Raw genomic sequence first — 16,548 nt, 5'->3', positions numbered from 1 at the left:
TCACTGATGGCCCAATTCCATTCAGCAAGGAATCTGGTTTATTGGTAGAACCTGTTTCTTTAGGCACTGTGCTTTTGTTATTTCTGTTTCTGGGATCTACAATTCTAAGAAGCTCAAGATCTCAGGAAAACCTGCTTTGTGTAAAACACAGATGCATGCATCCGCCCAACGCTCCCAGGCCCCCTGCTTGCTCCAGTGGCTGCCTCTGCTTCTGCTTCCGTTTTCCTCAGGCTGAGTGCTGTGGCTCAGCTCCTTCCTCTCATACCACCTGGGTGGAGAGGGAGGGCTGAGGCCATATCTTCTCTCATTTTTTCTCTTTGCCTTCTTTCCACTTCCAGCCGCACTGCTATACTAGCATCTCATGGTCCTGTCAGTGGGTAGCGTTTCCTCTTTTCCTGGCATAAGGTCATATCTGAGTACAATGGAATCTTTTCCTCATGCAAGCCTTTTGCACATAATCTGTAATGCACACACCTCTTATCGTCTCCCTGTTTCTGATCCCTATCAGGCTTGAGCAAGCTCCGTGCCTGTCACTGCTAAAATTGTTCATGCTGCTGGGGATGCTTGTTTATTTGAGAAAAAAAAACTAAGTCAGAAGACTCCTCTCCTGAAATGCTTGAGTCCAAGCTCTTGGTGTGTTAGATTCTGAAAACAGAGCACTCACACCTTTCCTCACAAGTGTGAGGGGATCGTTGCTTAGGTGGGTGGTGGGGCGTGCTAACACAGTACAGGCTCTGGCGTCAGGCAAATCTGGATTTGAATTCCTGCCCGACCATTCATTAGTTATTCCACACTAATGATTTTGCTAAGCCTGTTTAAGCCTTGGTTTTCCTATATGTAAATCAGAAATAGTACCAACAATCTTATAGATGGGATATGAGAATTATAATTACCTCGTACTAAGTGCTGGCATGTGCTACACATACCATGAACTCACCTGGTCATTTGAGTGCGGTTGTCCTCTCCATACAAGTCCTGAGCTGCATACTGACAACTGATCCAAGGTTCAACAGAGAACCATCACAGATAAGATGGCCAGCAAGCAACCCTTGGGAAATGAATTTACCAGAAAGCATCAGCCATTGATCCTTTGGTTTGTGAAGGTCAGAGGTCAGGTGTCAAATATCTAGGTAATGGACATACATTATATCAAAACATAAGTTATTAGCTTAATGTTCCCACTAACGAGAAGACTCAAAAAGAGCTAGTTGGGGGATGGTATGGGGGAAACAGGGAGGAGTCTGTTTCCAGTTTGCCTGGGGTGAAGGCTGGTACTAACCCAAGGCTGCTCTAGGGCAGTTGGTAGGGAGCTGACTAGAGATCAAACCCAGGAACTCAATAAATGCATGCCAAGTGTCCTATCACCTGAACCCCTCAATGTTTGGATGCTGTTTTCTGAGATAGACAGAACATCTTGAGCCCAGGCCTATGAATCTTTTAGATGGTTCTATCTTTTATGGTTTGTCTCTCTGTCTGTCACACTTCTTGCTGTCCAGGGTTGCCTTTAACATCTATTCCTGTCTCAGCATCCCAAATGTTGGGATGGCAATTGTGTTCTACCTGTCTCATGTAGAGCGCTCTAAATCTGAAATAGAGCCAAGGTCTTGAACAGGAGGAGGAGGAGGAGGAGGAGGAGGAGGAGGAGGAGGAGGAGGAGGAGGAGGAGGAGGAAAGCGATGATACGTTGCTTCCAGTGTGCCATCCTGTCATCTCTGGTGGTCCAGAAGATACAAAAAGGGACTGATTTAGGAGCCCAGGACTTGAGTTCCAGATCTTCCAGTGGGTCATAATATGAAATTTGATGCAGTTACTTCAGCTCTTGGAGCTTCCTTGGCCTCCTTAGTCACAATGGGGACATTTTCTCTGCCTCCATGTCTGAGTAATTAGGAGACAGAGACAGTAAATGTCCTTGGCCAACTATGCTCTGTAACACCAGTGCTAAATTACATCAATGTTGCACACACCTAATTTAAAAATCAAGACTAAATAATAACAACGAAATTCCTGGTTTTTTGAGTTGTTTTAGCCACCATCTCTAATATATATTTGCTGTCTTCAGGCACACCAGAAGAGGGCATCAGATCCCATTACAGATGGTTGTAAGCCACCATGTGGTTGCTGGGAATTGAACTCAGGACTACTGGAAGAACAGTCAGTGCTCTTAACCACTGAGCCATCTCTCTAGCCCATCACCATCCCTATTTGTCTATATTTTTTCTTTTCCTCTCCTTTCTGTTTTCTATAATGCCCTTTCTTCTATCTACCTACATCCCTTCCCACAAATCCATGTAAAAATGCTTCACACATTCGATTAATTCAGTGGCCACTTAAGCACCCAGAATTCAGGAGGAGCTAAGCCGATTAGTTTACAAATGTTGACAATACCATGTGACAGGCAAGGAGCGCCTGTTTGTTTAAATCATTTGAATCTTCAAGCATTTACTTACTTAATGGGTTTGAGATGAAACTTCTGATTTCCTCAGCATATCATATTCAATATGCCTCACCTATTTTGAACCGAATATAGAGCACTGAAATCGTCCTCGTGGCGGAACTCATTTCCAAGGGCTAATTTACGTCTTCAAAACCTGTTCTGCATCTGTGGGCAATTCATTCATCTACTCCAAGATTTAAAAGTTTTAAGAAACGTTTAATGGCTGGATCGTGGGAAATAACCTCAAGAAACTCGAGAGGAAATGCTAATGAACCATCAGAGGGGGGATCAAAGAGATGCTGATGCAGTGGGGAGCAGCTAGGCCAGTGAGGATTGACAGAGCCCGGCTACCAGGGAACAAGGAGAGCAAATAAAAGAATAGTGGTGTGCAGCTGACCAAGTTCAAATAGTTCAGTAAGCCATAGTAATCAATAAGAGAATGTGATGCCGGAAGAATACATCACTATGGTGAGAGAGTGAAGAAATTCATTGGACACACAACTTAATTCACAGAACCTGGGAGGAATATGGCTGTGTTAGAATGCCTTGACTAAGCCAGCCAGCTGCATGCCTAGACTATACGGATATTTACTGAAACGAAGGATGCCCAGGAGGGTACCTTGGTAATGGGGCACCCATCAGTGGCTCGATACATGGAAAAGAATTAGAGTGTTAATTGTAGTGGTAAAGAAATGTACAATTAACTGAATAAAATGGGCTGCCGTGGCTGATAATCACACCTTTGTGCTAGCTGATGTCACAGTGGGTGCAAAATGTGTCTGCTAGTTTCCTGATGCTTTTTCTCGAGTACCATCAACCCTGCCAATGATACAGTTACTGACGATTTTTGTCTACTCCATGTCTGACTCCATGCAGGCCCTTAGCCAAGGCTTCCTACTGTTTAATATTTGTGTTTCCAGTTGGTTTTGCTCTGAATGGGGAAAGTGCTGTTCAGTGTTTTCTAGGTTAAAAAAAAAAACAACTGAAACACTTAGTAACTTAAATAATCCACCTATGTCTCCATGGTTAATCAGTAAGGGAAGGAGATCAGAAACTCTGGTTTGACTGATGTAAAGTCTCATGATATTTTTCTTTAGTATGGTTCTCATTAGATACTTTTTAACTCCTAGCCTGATAGCTCTAGTCCTTGACAATCTCAGGTCCAGTCTCTCCCTGGAAATTCTTTAATCAGTCTGTACTAGTGGGCTTCCTGTGTTCCTGTGACCGTCTGTTGTAAGTAGATTGAGACACGTCAGAGGGCGGTGAAGTTGACTAAATGGTAGTCATGATAACATTGAAAGAACAAAAGCCCTGCTGATTAATTGCCCGACCCCTCGGTTCACAAGACATGTTTGAATTGCAGTGATGGTAAAATGTAAAATGAAGGCTGTTTGAGAATTACATCGTATGCCGAGCACACAGGGTCACACCCCAAAACGCTTCCTCTACTGTGGCTCACAGCCAGTAAAGTTTTAAAACTTCCAGACTTGGTAATGGGATGGTGATAGGTGTCCATGCAATAGTTGGAGTTGCCAACAGAGTCCAGCCCGGTCATCCAATTAGTGTGCTCAGCCACAGATAGCCTTGGCTTAGCTAAGGCTGCCAGGTGCCCTATGACCGAGACCCTGCACGGCCATGCCCCAAGGAGTCCATGGGTCTCTTACTTGTACCAGAGCCAAGCATTTAATGAAGGTACTTGGCATTTCAAAAGTATGACCCAGAGGTGTTCCTTTCTCAGGTTCACATTAGAGGAAGATAAGGTCCTGGCCAGACAGCATCACATAAATTAATTGAGGTGTTGGGAGGTAATCAAATGGGAATTATTAGCCCCCAGGAGCTACTCACAAGGCTAAGAACTGGGGGCCACAGAAAATAACTAAAAAGTTAGTCCAGGGCACTGTGTCAGAAATTCTGTCTTCTGCTGGGATGTGGGAGTGAGAGGAAAATGTTGATGATGTTGATGATGGGAAGTGAGGAGATAATGATTTTCGAGCTTTGGATTCTGATTTGACCTTGGTCTGCATCCTTTATTGATCCATTCTGTTCATAGTGCGCTCATGAAGGTCAGGCACTGTGCTATGTCTGCCAGAGGCCACAGTGTGTTCCAGAGAGCAATTGACCTCAGAGGTGACTTGAGTGGGTCGGTCAGACCTTGTTTTCCTACCTCTGTTTTCCTGTGGCCGCCTAGTCTGGTACTTGGAGCTCCCCGCTACAAGCTGGAATGATGTCAGGTCCTAAACTACACCTGTCCGAGGCTAGGCACACCCAGCATGGTTGGCATGCTTTGCCAGCTGCCTGGAGGAGCTTGGCATCGAGTCCCAAGGCTGCCTGTGTGGGGACCAGGTGAGCAGCTCCAATTGGTGAGGTCCCTTTTAGCTCCACATTGCAACATTCGTCTTCTAATTGAATTGGTGTGTAGTTTGGATACTAAGTGCCAATCACATTCTGTTTGTCTTACCTAAAGCAAAGAGGATTTGGCCCTCTGCTGAAATACATACAACCTTGTATTTCAGTTAATGCTTTCCACTGTGCTTTGTGAGAGAGCCTACTGCCTTCTACAGGATAGATCATACTCATTGTCTCCCATCACCTGCCTTTGTTACAGTACTAATGGTGTTCATCTTGGCTTTGAGCTACCCTGTGACCAAGAGTCCTTTCTTGTTCTGTTCCAAAAGGCCAACCAGAAAGAAGTGAAGTTTCAAAAACTTCAAGGACGTGCCTCAGTTTCCCTTTATCTCAGATAGATTCTGTTTAACTACAAAGAGAGTGTCTACTTACAATGAATTTTACATTTGTTCATCTGGCAGGGGTGTGTGAAAATGTAGGTGCACACATATGTGGCATGTGTATAGGTCAGAGGACAACTTTACCCATGGAATCATGTTGCTAGCCCATGAAAGATTTCTGGGGTGTCAAAGTAAGGCACATCCTGCGCTATTTTAGATATCCATGAAGGGTTTGAGGAGAAAGAGCAGAGGACAAGGATCCTGACGAGCTGACTCAAATCCTGAGTCAGCTACAGCCCGCTATAGAGCCTGAGTAATAGTCCTGGTTGGTACTGACATGCATGAAAACACAAACAGGGAACAGTGTAGTTTAGGAGTGTGTGTGTGTGTGTGTGTGTGTGTGTGTGTAGAACAGAGTGTTGTTCTGTGCTGAGCATGGCACTGGCACAGGGACATTGTGCTGCATGCTGATGGTCTATTAGGCAGAGGCAGTTGTTCTCTGTTTTATAATTTCCATCTGCTCAGTCTCCCCCCTCCCCCGCTTCTGTGTCCTGATGATAGCTGGGTGATAGAATGAAGAACAGAAACCTCTGAAAACTGGCTGTCAAGTGGGGCTTCCGGTGAGGAGATTCTGTGAAGAAAGAAAAAGCCACTCTCCAGAGCCCAAGGGAAAAGTTGTCTGCATGGAGAAAGGCAGGAGGCAGGGGGCAGGGGGCAGGGGGCAGGGGGCAGGGGGCAGGGGGCAGGGGGCAGGGGGCAGGAGGCAGGAGGCAGGAGGCAGGGGGCAGGGGGCAGAGGGGCAGGGGGCAGGGGGCAGGGGGCAGGGGGTAGGGGGCAGAGGGGCAGGGGGCAGGGGGCAGGGGGCAGGGGGTAGGGGGATGGGGGTAGGGGACAGGAGGCAGGAGGCAGGAGAATTATCCTAACCTGTAGAGGAATCAGGCAGGCTGACCCTATCCGGCACAGTTTCAGCGTCAGGCCAGAGTATTCCACAGTCTTAAGACTCCCATGTTCATGGAGGTCTGTGCTGTCTGCCATTCTTTTAGTTAGGTACTATGCTGTGTAATTTTCTGCAGTAGGGACTCAAGCTTAAGTCTGACATGCAACCAGCCTAGAGTGTAGCAAACCTCCATATTACATGAGGGTACCTGATATTACACGAGGGTACCTCATATTACATGAGGGTACATCAGTACCAGAAGCCTGAATCTCCCAGGCGGTGAGGGAGCAGGGCTTAGTCTCAGCCACACTGAGGATCTGTTAGGAAGACTGACCTGATATGGGAAGAGTATGCCTCTTCAGATATAATTAAAGCAGTTATGAGCTTATACTACGCACTCGGAAAGCCACTCAGGATGGCCTGGAAAAAATTCTTGAAGTTAAGAATTGGGTATGAATTCTTAAAAGTGCAGCCGCTGTGTCTGTGGGGTCTGAGTTGTCTCCTGGGCTTGGCTAGTCCTCCTGAGCTTCACAGACCTTCCACATTCCCACAAAGGCCAGACCTTCTCAGCAGATGCCTAGACTTTCTGCTGGCCTGTGGCAAGCTGAGTTTTGCTGAGTCCCGTTGCCCCATGCCTGCCTTTGAGGGAGGGAGTGCTGGATTCAGATGCTGACGGGCAGTAGTTCTCCGGGTGGGGCTGGTGTTATGATCCAGGTAGATCATGCAGGGCTCTGTGACCTGAGTTGCAAAGAAACAGAATCTGGCAATCAAATGCTAATTAGGCAAGCTCCATTTCCTGATGGTGACAGGCCAAAGGGTGCACTCAACTCAAAGAAAATAACCTGGAAATCCAGGTCCATCCAAGTACTTTCTTGTAAGACATTCTTCCCTCCTAACTCTCCCCTAACTTCCACAACAGCCCCCTCATCTCCCCAACTCCTGTCTTTCCATCCTCCCTCTCCTCCCTCCCATCTCCCCTCCCACCCCTCTTTCTCCTTCTCCCATCTTCTCCCTCTCTCTCTCCTCTGTCTTTCTCTCCGCCTCTCTCTCTCTGCCTCTCTCTCTCTCTCTGCCTCTCGCCTCTCTCCCCTGTACCTAAGGCTCTTGGAGCAAGCCTTCCTTCCTGCCTTCCTTCCTCTTTACAGCTTTATTATGTAGATCAAAACCTTTGCACCCTCAGTATTCCCTCCACAGCACCCTTCAACTGAATTCTCCACCAGACACAAGCTGGAATCTGATCCAGCAAGCAACCATCCTCCTCCCACCAAGGTGCAGGGCAGAGATGAGCAATCACTGTCCCTGTTAAAGTCACTTCTGCGTTACAATTTGCAGACTGTTCTCCATCTCTGGTAATGCAATTGCTTGAAGGGCACTTTAAGGATAATCATTATCCATTGATTTTTTTTTTTTTTTGTCTGAAGCTTTTTATTCCTTCCAATAAGCTCCACCAAGAGCTGGCTGCTGATTTTTTTTTTAAACTGAGGGAAAACTCCGTTGTTTAGAGAGTTTCTAATCTGAGGTCCCTGAATATTCTTAGTGGGGCAAGGTGGGCAATCTCTTCCACTTTTTAGTGAAAGAAGTCACGTTTTTGGCTAGGATTTAAGCTGAAAGTAAAGCGCCCTTCTGGAAGAAACCACGATGCTACAGTGCTTCCTGTGCCACACAGTTAATAGCCGTCTTCTCCTTCCAGGAAGGCAGCTACTCAGGGCTTGTCCCCCTTGAACAATTTCCCAGGAAGTGATAGAAAGGTAGTCTTTTCGGGGACAGCAGAGAAGGAACCTGCTGGTAGGAAATTATACCCAAAAGTACAGGGCCAGCAGCAGAGCCTTTGCTCCGAGCAAATTTTGAAAAAAAGGCTAAAAGGTACAGGTACTGCGGGATTCTGGGAAACAACCCTGAAAGGGAAGTTGGGGCAAAGGTTGTCTTCTTCCTAGGAGCCGTTAGTTCATGGGAGTATGTTTCCAGGTCTGCAGCCAGGGAGCTGGGAAGTACCACTTGCTCCCATCCACCCTTGCTGGAAGACAGTTCCCAGGGTGCTCATCTTGTGCTGCATTCCGTCTCTTCTGGGCGGGGCTGAATCGTGCCCTCTGGTTGGAGTGGAGGGAGAGTAGGAGTCATTTTCAGTATGCCTCCTTAGAGGGTGTGTTACTGGCAATTTACTACCCCCCAATTCCCTGTGCCACTATGGTTCCTAGAGCACAACATCCAGGGATGTCCCAATATTATATGCAGGATGCTGTAGCTTCAATAAATGACAAATGGACGTACGTGTTTGCACACTAAGTGTGCATGCACACTTGCACAGTAAGAGTATGCATGCTTAGCAGAACCTCTCTTTCCAGTATCCTTAGCATTCACCAGTCAAATCATTTTCAGGGATGTGGAAGATAGTGTGGTTACTTCTATTAACTCAATGAAAAAAAATTGGGTGATTCCCCCCCCCAAATACTCTACCACTGAGCTGCATCCTGAGCATGGTGTTTTGATGTAGAAATGTGTGTCTCTCCAAAGCCCCTGGAACAGAAAGTGAAAAGCCCACTTTCCAGTTCACATATTCATTGCAACTGGAGAAGAAAAACAAGAAAATTATTTCCTCACCCACCCCAGTCAAAGCATACTCATTGGGAGTGAGCTCCCTTCCTTCTTGCTAACATCTCCTTCCTGGTCCCTCCTTCTACCTTTCCAAACCCACCATTAGTGCACAGAATAAGGCTGGGCTGGCTCATTATGGAGGTAGCCAGATAAGTCAAGGAGAACAGAATAAAAAAGAAAACAGAGAAAGAGACACAAGAACTAGCTACTGCCTATTCAAAAATGACATCTCAACTGGCAGCTTATTGCTTTCAGAGGAGCAAGGGACAGGACAGACAGAGGGACAGGAAGGTAGAGTGAACTAGTGGGAATCCGCCAGTTGACACCTTCACACCTGCAGAGAGGTGCTCAGAAGGGTGTCCCCCCACAAATCTTGACTCTGAGAAAGAAATTGATGGGAGAAAAGGACCAGACATCTCCCAAGTGTCCCACTGGTTTGCCTGCTCTGGAAACAGCCAGGGTGAGAGGGCTTAATCTTGAGCTGTGAAGACAAATGGCTGGCATGTGGCAGAGTAATGACAAGGGGCATACCTTATAACCATTAGAAGAACAGTCAGAGATGCTTGTTGTAATAGACACTTCACCTCAAAAGTGGTTTTCTACCCTCTCTTAGATCATTCAATTTCCAAATAAAAGGCACAAAACCTTTATATTTATGATAAGCCTTGAAATCACTAGAGTTAAGCAGATATCTACCCTCTAAGCTATTAGTGTCTACTTCCCTGTCAACAACCCCAAATTTTAACTTGCTATCTTCAATCCATCTGGGCTGCTCTTAACTCCGATTGGCCAGCCCTCATGGCCATGTTTTCATGACCTGCCTACCCTATGATGTCTTCTCTCTACCTTCTCCCCTTTTGTGTTCTCCTCCAACCCCAAACCCAGGAACCAAAACACCACCTACCCCAACATAAACTATCAGCATCTTTATTCAACCAATAGTTTTAAATTAAGGAGCAAGGTCACATAGCATCACTTGGTGTACCTGCGACTTCTCTCATCCCTGGGGGCAATCGGGGCCAGTAGTTAGCATTACAACACACAGCAACAGATCTCAACAGATGCACAAAGCATGTCTGTGTCCTAAGATTCAGAAAACTGATGTAGGCTCCTGACCACAAAGCCAGTCTGTGCTACATAATGAGAACCTTTCTATCCAAAAAAAAAAAAAAAAAAAAAAAAAAAAAAAAAGGTCAAACAAGATACACTAGCTGGTCTTATGTGTCAACTTGATGAAAGGTGGGGTTATCACAGAGAAAGGAGCCTCCCTTGAGGAAATGCCTTCATAAGATCCAGCTGTAAGGCATTTTCTCAATTAGTGATCAAGAAGGGCGGGCCCATTGTGGGTGGTGCCATCCTTGGGCTGGTAGTCCTGGGTTCTATAAAAAAGCAAGCTGAGCAAGCCAGGGGAAGCAATCCAGTAAGCAGCAACCCTTCATGGCCTCTGCATCAGCTCCTGCCTCCAAGTGCCCACCTTGTGTGAGTTCCTGTCCTGACTTCCTTGGGTGATGAACAGCAGTGTGGAAATGTAAGTTGTATAAATTCTTTTCTCCCCAACTTGCTTCTTGGTCATGATGTTTTGTGCAGGAATAGGAACCCGGACTAAGACACAAAGACTAACAAACCTCACAAACCTGTAAGGATTCCATGAGCCAATTAGCTTGTGTGTGTTGTGAGTGAGTGTGGTGTACCTGTGTAATGTCTATGCACATGTGTGTGTGTGTGTGTGTGTGTGTGTGTGTGTGTGTTAGTGTGCCCAGGTGGACACAGAGACTAAGGGAGGGCATTGCAATGTCCTCTATTCTCATTTCTTCCTTTGAGGAAGGCTGGCAACCAGCAAGTCCCTGCATTCTTTCTGCCTTCTCCACCTCAGCTCACTAGAGAGACAGGTGCACCTAGGACCACACCCAAAGTGTTACCTGATTGACGCGGCCAGACTGAGGGCCTCTTGCTTGTGCGGGGACTGCAGTTGTCTGCCGAACCATCTTCTCATTCTCTTATTACCATTTTGTCATCGTGTCCTGTACACAGTTTCTCTGCATGCAGTAGCATCCAGAGTCTCTATCAGCATTCATATATGCATACAATAATTTTTGCATTCATTCATACATATGCATTCATTGTCTGTTTCTACAAAATCGTGATAATACACTGTTGTGCTGAAACTTGCTTGCTTCTCCAGACAACATTTGTGGGCCTCATTCCCTGCCAATTCATATAAAACATCACCAGTCATTGTCGAAGTTTCACAAGGCTACCATGTGGGTGGACTCTCCAAGGGAGTAGCCAGCCATTTGGTGAGTGAGGTTTCTATGTTTTTCTAAATTCTCTGGTGGCAGTGACCATCCCCATGTGTGCCTTGAAGTACCCCTTTCTGACTCTTCCACTAAAGTTATGGCAATGAGGTTCTTTCCTGAGGAGGACCTGCCAAGAAAGGGTTGGAGATGTGCGGACTCTACTCCCCATTAACATGCAGGGCAAACACTTCGTCTGTGTCTATGGAGCTGTCTTCATACAGAGACACACTAAAAATAGTCCACCTGTCTCCTCATCACTCTGTTTATTAAACTGTCTTTCTTAAGGAGTCTCAGCATACCCAGCAGGGTTTAAAAATACACACTCCAACAATTCAGCTGCCGAGCAGATAAGATGGTGCCTCCCACTTAAGGATTTCCTGCCTCCTGCTCTGGCACACTGAAGCTCTTCATGCAAGAGCTGGTTCTGGGTGGATATCTGCCAGTGGGAAAACAGAGCAGCCTGCTAACTTCCCTACCCACTCTGCCCACAGCTGGGGAGCAGCAGTCTAGCTAGTTGTCTCATTTAAACTCCAGTTTCTGGGAACAAAGAGATGTCTAGCGTTAAATAAAAATTTTTTTCTCTTAAGATTTCATTTTGAGGGGCTGGGGATTTAGCTCAGTGGTAGAGCGCTTACCTAGGAAGCACAAGGCCCTGGGTTCGGTCCCCAGCTCCGAAAAAAAAAAAAAAAAAGAACCAAAAAGATTTCATTTTGGTGTGTGTGTGTGTGTGTGTGTGTGTGTGTGTTTGTGTGTGTGTGTATGTATGTATGTATGTATGTATGTATGTGTGTGTGTGTGTGTTTATGTACATGCATACCAGTACCCTCAGATGCAGTGAAGGGTGTTGAATTCCCTGGAGCTGGAGTAACAGGTGTTTCTGAGCTGCCCAGGAAGGGGTGCTATGGTAAAAACTCAAGTCGCCTAGAAAAGTGCACTTAACCACAGTCATCTCTCTACCCTGTAAATAATGAATGCATTTAGAGCAATTAGCCTAGTATGTGATCTGTATATTAAATCTTGGATACATTATCTCTATTCTTAATGACGTATATACAAATGTCGTGTATAGTTCAGTTGAACTGTGGTATAGTCACTCTTGTCTCTATAAATAGTGTCACTGACAGCCAGCTATTTGATTTAGAAACATTAGATTGGAAGTGGAAAGCTAAACTTGGTTGACAAATATTTTTTTGTTTATAGTATTTATTTGTTTCCTGGCTATGGCATGCTTTATTACACTCTAAATAACAGAAGCATGTAACTTGGAAAATGTGAGATTCTACATTATTCTCTGTCCAAGATAATTACTGCAGAAAGATGACTGAGTTCTTAAATTCCTGATTCCCGAGCTGTCTTGCCCTGAGAAAGTAGTCCCACTTTATCTGTGAGCTGACCATCTTTAAGGGTCCCTAGTCTTTCCCTTCTGTTGCTGTGTACAGCGTCATCCTAGATTCCACTAATGAAGACTGATCAGCCTACCACCACTCTACCCATGGCCATGATTTCAGAAGGTTTAGTGGTGGGGAAGACATGGCGGAGCAAAGTGGAGCAGGGCTGTATCACAACAGCCAGGAAGCAAAGAAGGAGAACAACAGGGTCTTCCTCTTTGGAATACAGCACAGGTACACTCATAAGCATGCCTTGCTGATCTCCATGGTGATTCTAAATCCAGCCAAGATGGCAATGAAAACTAATTATAACATTCATTCAACAAACAACAGCATTATTATACAAGGGTTCTAAGAGTGAGCATAGCCTTTCAGTGACATAGAACCTTCCATATCAGAGCCCAATTATTAAATTGTCATGTGTCACACCTACTATGCACTAGGACAGTGGACCCTAACTATGATGGTATAGTTAGGATATTAGTGACAACAATAAAAGCAAGAACTAGCAGTTCATCTATCATGGATCAGATGTGTACACACTACCCAAATGGTCACAGTTGATTCCTTCAATTACCCTAAGGGGGCACTGTTATCATTCCCATTTGACAGATGAGGAAGCAGGCCCAGAGAAGAAAATGGCACCTAGGGGTTCTTAACATGAAGTGTCAGAGCTCTTATTTGGAACCCAGAACCCAAAATATTATAGAATGTCATAGAGACTTGAGTAGCCTGGTCTTAATGGGGACACAAAGTATAGTCAAGATCAAGTTAGATGGGTCTGGAAGCCCATGCAAGTGAGGGTCCTTTCTCCTGGGAGGATGACAAAGGGACGAGGACAGGCTTCCTGAAGGCAGCACACACACACACACACACACACACACACACACACACACACACACACACACCTTGTCACCGAATGCTGATATGGTTCCTGAATATAAGAAGAGTGTAGTGTGGGAGGAGAGAGCAGTGTAAGCCAGGACCTTAGGGCATGGTACAGCCTGACTTTTGGAGGATGGAGTGGTCAAGAGTGAAACTGGGAGGGGGAAGGAAATCACAGATATTATTAGTAGTGAGATCTAGATCTCAAGGTCTCACAAATGACCATCAACCATCTAGAGAGTCACAACACAGAGCAGAAAGGTCACTGGCCAGTTGTAGAAGGTCCAACAAACCCTCACGTGAAGAAGGATGAATATGAAGGAGAAGGGGGTCATGAAGAGCTTTGGGCTGGAAAACCTAGGAAGACTTGGTCCAATGGAAAGATCAACAAACCAACTGCACCTTAATCACATGTAGATCTTGACCCAATACCTTCCCCAATTTGAAGGTGAAACTGTCTGTGAGAGACACACCTCCTCTGGGGTTCCTATCAACGGAATAGCTCTGAACCCTCCAGCCTTACCATGGACTTTGTTCATGCTGTCTTTCCTGTGCTGTTGATGGTGAAGATCTGTTGGTGGAGACTGACTCTGCTACTCTAGCATTTTGACCTGAGACCACAAAGCATACTCCCATTGTTCTCAAGGGCTGAGCTGATTCTAGATTAACTTCAAGGTAGTGCACAGGGTCCTGACGATGGCAACCTCTTTGTGGCATTTCCAGCCTTCCAAGTTCTAAATGAATATAGTCTCCCCCCATTTAAGTCAAGAGGCCTTATTGTATACCTAATACCTGTGTTAATACAAGTCTGCATATGCTGCTTGGTTAATATTACTTCCTGGTGATTTTTTTTACAGATGTTTTATGGAAGCAGAACAGTTCTGTAATTTCCTCACCTCATGGTTTCCCCCAACTGAGAGAGATATACATTGTTGATGTAGCTGACTAAAATCTCCCCCAGTTGAATGAAAAGTTGATTCTGACAGCCAAGTCTTCTGATTTTCAGCATAATCATCTTCACACAACAGCATATCTGTGGGATATTCCCCATCTTGACCAAATGGAAAGGTTGAAGAAAAGCTTTCAGAGATCAGGGAGGAGTCAGAACTAAGGATCGAACCTTTCTCTGACTTTGGAAGCTGGTTTATGAGATAAACTAAAGTCTTGGGGCAGGGCAGGGTAGAGGACCAGAAATAGCAGACACATGAGCAGTTCAGCCAGATGTCTGTTGACAACACATACTCTATCGAGGTTCTCTGGGAACATATGGATGAGGGCTGATGTGGCTCTGGGAGGTTAGCCCACACTCACATCAGAGAGGACTTAGGGTGGCAGATGCCTTCAAACACTAACACTCTTAACATGGAGAAGGCACTCTGCCAGGCCTGAGCAGCATTAGCAGTGTGGGACTTGATATTAGGCCAACTTGAGTTCAGACCCAGCCTGGCCCTTGCTAGAAGTTGAAAGCTTGTGTTGATAAGTATGTCCCCTTCTGTTAAATGGAGGTAAAGTTGGATTAATCTCAAAAGGCTGCAATAGGGATTATGTCCAAGAAGAGGTGTTGACAGTGCCCAGGGACAGGCTGGATGTTAACAGAAATGGTAATCATCATTACCAGGCAAGATACAAGCACAAAAAGCCAGATGGATAGGATTCTCACTCCATGAGCAAATCAGAGGGATACATACAGGAGAGGAAACTCAAACTAGGTCTGCAGAGCTGGAAGATGCCTGGGCATCCAAGACCACAGTCTTCAACCTAGGTTCTTTTTCCCTTCCTGCCCACCAAGTTTGCCCCAGCATGGGAAGCCTCCACCCATGCTCAAATTGGAGAGTAAGCCTAAGAGTTCACCGGGTGCTGGGAGTGCAACCGATGTGAGCCATTAAAGTCAGCTCAGCAGCCTGCGCTCAACAGCTTATCTCTGCTTCCCAGGGGAGCCAAATCAAATCCATGAAAAATATTAGGGTTTTTTTTTTTTAAATCCAAGCCATGTTGAGTAAACCAGCTACTGGCAGCAGACAGCTAATTGGCTTGTGTTTTTCTCAGTTGGAAACCATTGAACTCAACAGTGAGGTTTACCGTCCAGGACTAGAAGGTTTATCACCCCTCAACCCCATTGATCTATGCTCCACCACCACCACCCGGCCCACTAATTCTTCCTGATGGGAGGAAGCTTTGCATCTGTGGGATGAGCAACAGCAGGAGAGAGAGAGAGAGAGAGAGAGAGAGAGAGAGAGAGAGAGAGAGAGAGAGAGAGAGAGCGAGCGCGCACTAGAATTTGGTTCTTCTATACAAACCACAAACATGCTTCAGGCTCCTGTCTACCATGTGTTTATCAGAGAAACATTTACCCAGTGGCTGCTGTGAAGACAGAGGAATAGATCCTATTTTTCTAATATTTAGGGATGTTCTGAACCAGAACATCTGTGTGATGATTCCATATACTCATGCTGAAACTTCCAGGCGGTATTAGCTATTCCTTCCTGTGCTATTAAATTATTCCAAAAATTAGAAGCTTAAACAGGCAGTTTGTTTTATTTATGTGGGCTTGCTTGCGTGTGTGTGTGTGTGTGTGCGTGTGTGTGTGTGTGTGCGTGTGTGTGTGTGTGTGCGCGCGCGCGCACACGCACACGCATGCATGTGTGCATGTGCACATGTATGAGAGTACATACATGTGTGGATGTATGTACAGGAAGAACAATATATGTTAGCTCATGGTTTTCTTGCAAGTTACCTAGATGGGTGATTCTGTCACAAGGTGTCTCTTGAGGTTATATTCAGGGAATTTGTTATTTGAAACCAGGAACCAGGAAGATATATTATATGTCCACACTAATTCTCACAGGTGGAGGACCTCAGGTTTTCGTTTGCGGTTGGTGAAAACCTAGGTTACTCTTAATGAGTTGCTCTTCACAAGCTGGCTCATTGTTTTTTTATCCTGGAGTTAGATTCCCCAAGACCAAAGGAATAAAGGTAGGGCAAATGTCAGTAGACAGGGCTCTTCAGAAGACGTGCTCAAAGCTGTTGGCTTTTTCATGTTATGCTCTTTGAGGATAAGTTTTAGACTTAATCAATAGTGGAGTAAATAAACTGAGGAATAGACAGATGGATGGACTGACGGAATGGCCCCCTTAGCTAAGATTTCAAATCCTTTTCTTTATGACAAAGTGTAATGTTCAGGGTTTGGTCTTATATCATGAAGGTTATAAAACAATGAAGGGACCAACAAAGATAAAATGGCCCACTTCATTCTGAAGGTAAGCCTTGGGGATGGCACAAGCTGTCAAAC

At 45.4% G+C, this 16,548-nt stretch overlaps 1 protein-coding gene across 2 annotated transcripts in view; it reads left to right on the top strand.

Annotated features, from left to right (window-relative positions):
• The window catches only part of Asic2 (acid sensing ion channel subunit 2), a 1,063,476-nt gene that overhangs the window by 449,499 nt on the left and 597,429 nt on the right, over positions 1–16,548 (top strand).

Source organism: Rattus norvegicus, chromosome 10 (assembly GCF_021556685.1).
Source record: "Rattus norvegicus strain SHRSP/BbbUtx chromosome 10, alternate assembly SHRSP_T2T, whole genome shotgun sequence".
In the NCBI taxonomy this organism is placed as follows: Eukaryota; Metazoa; Chordata; class Mammalia; order Rodentia; family Muridae; genus Rattus; species Rattus norvegicus.
This window is presented reverse-complemented; position numbering and strand designations above follow the sequence as displayed.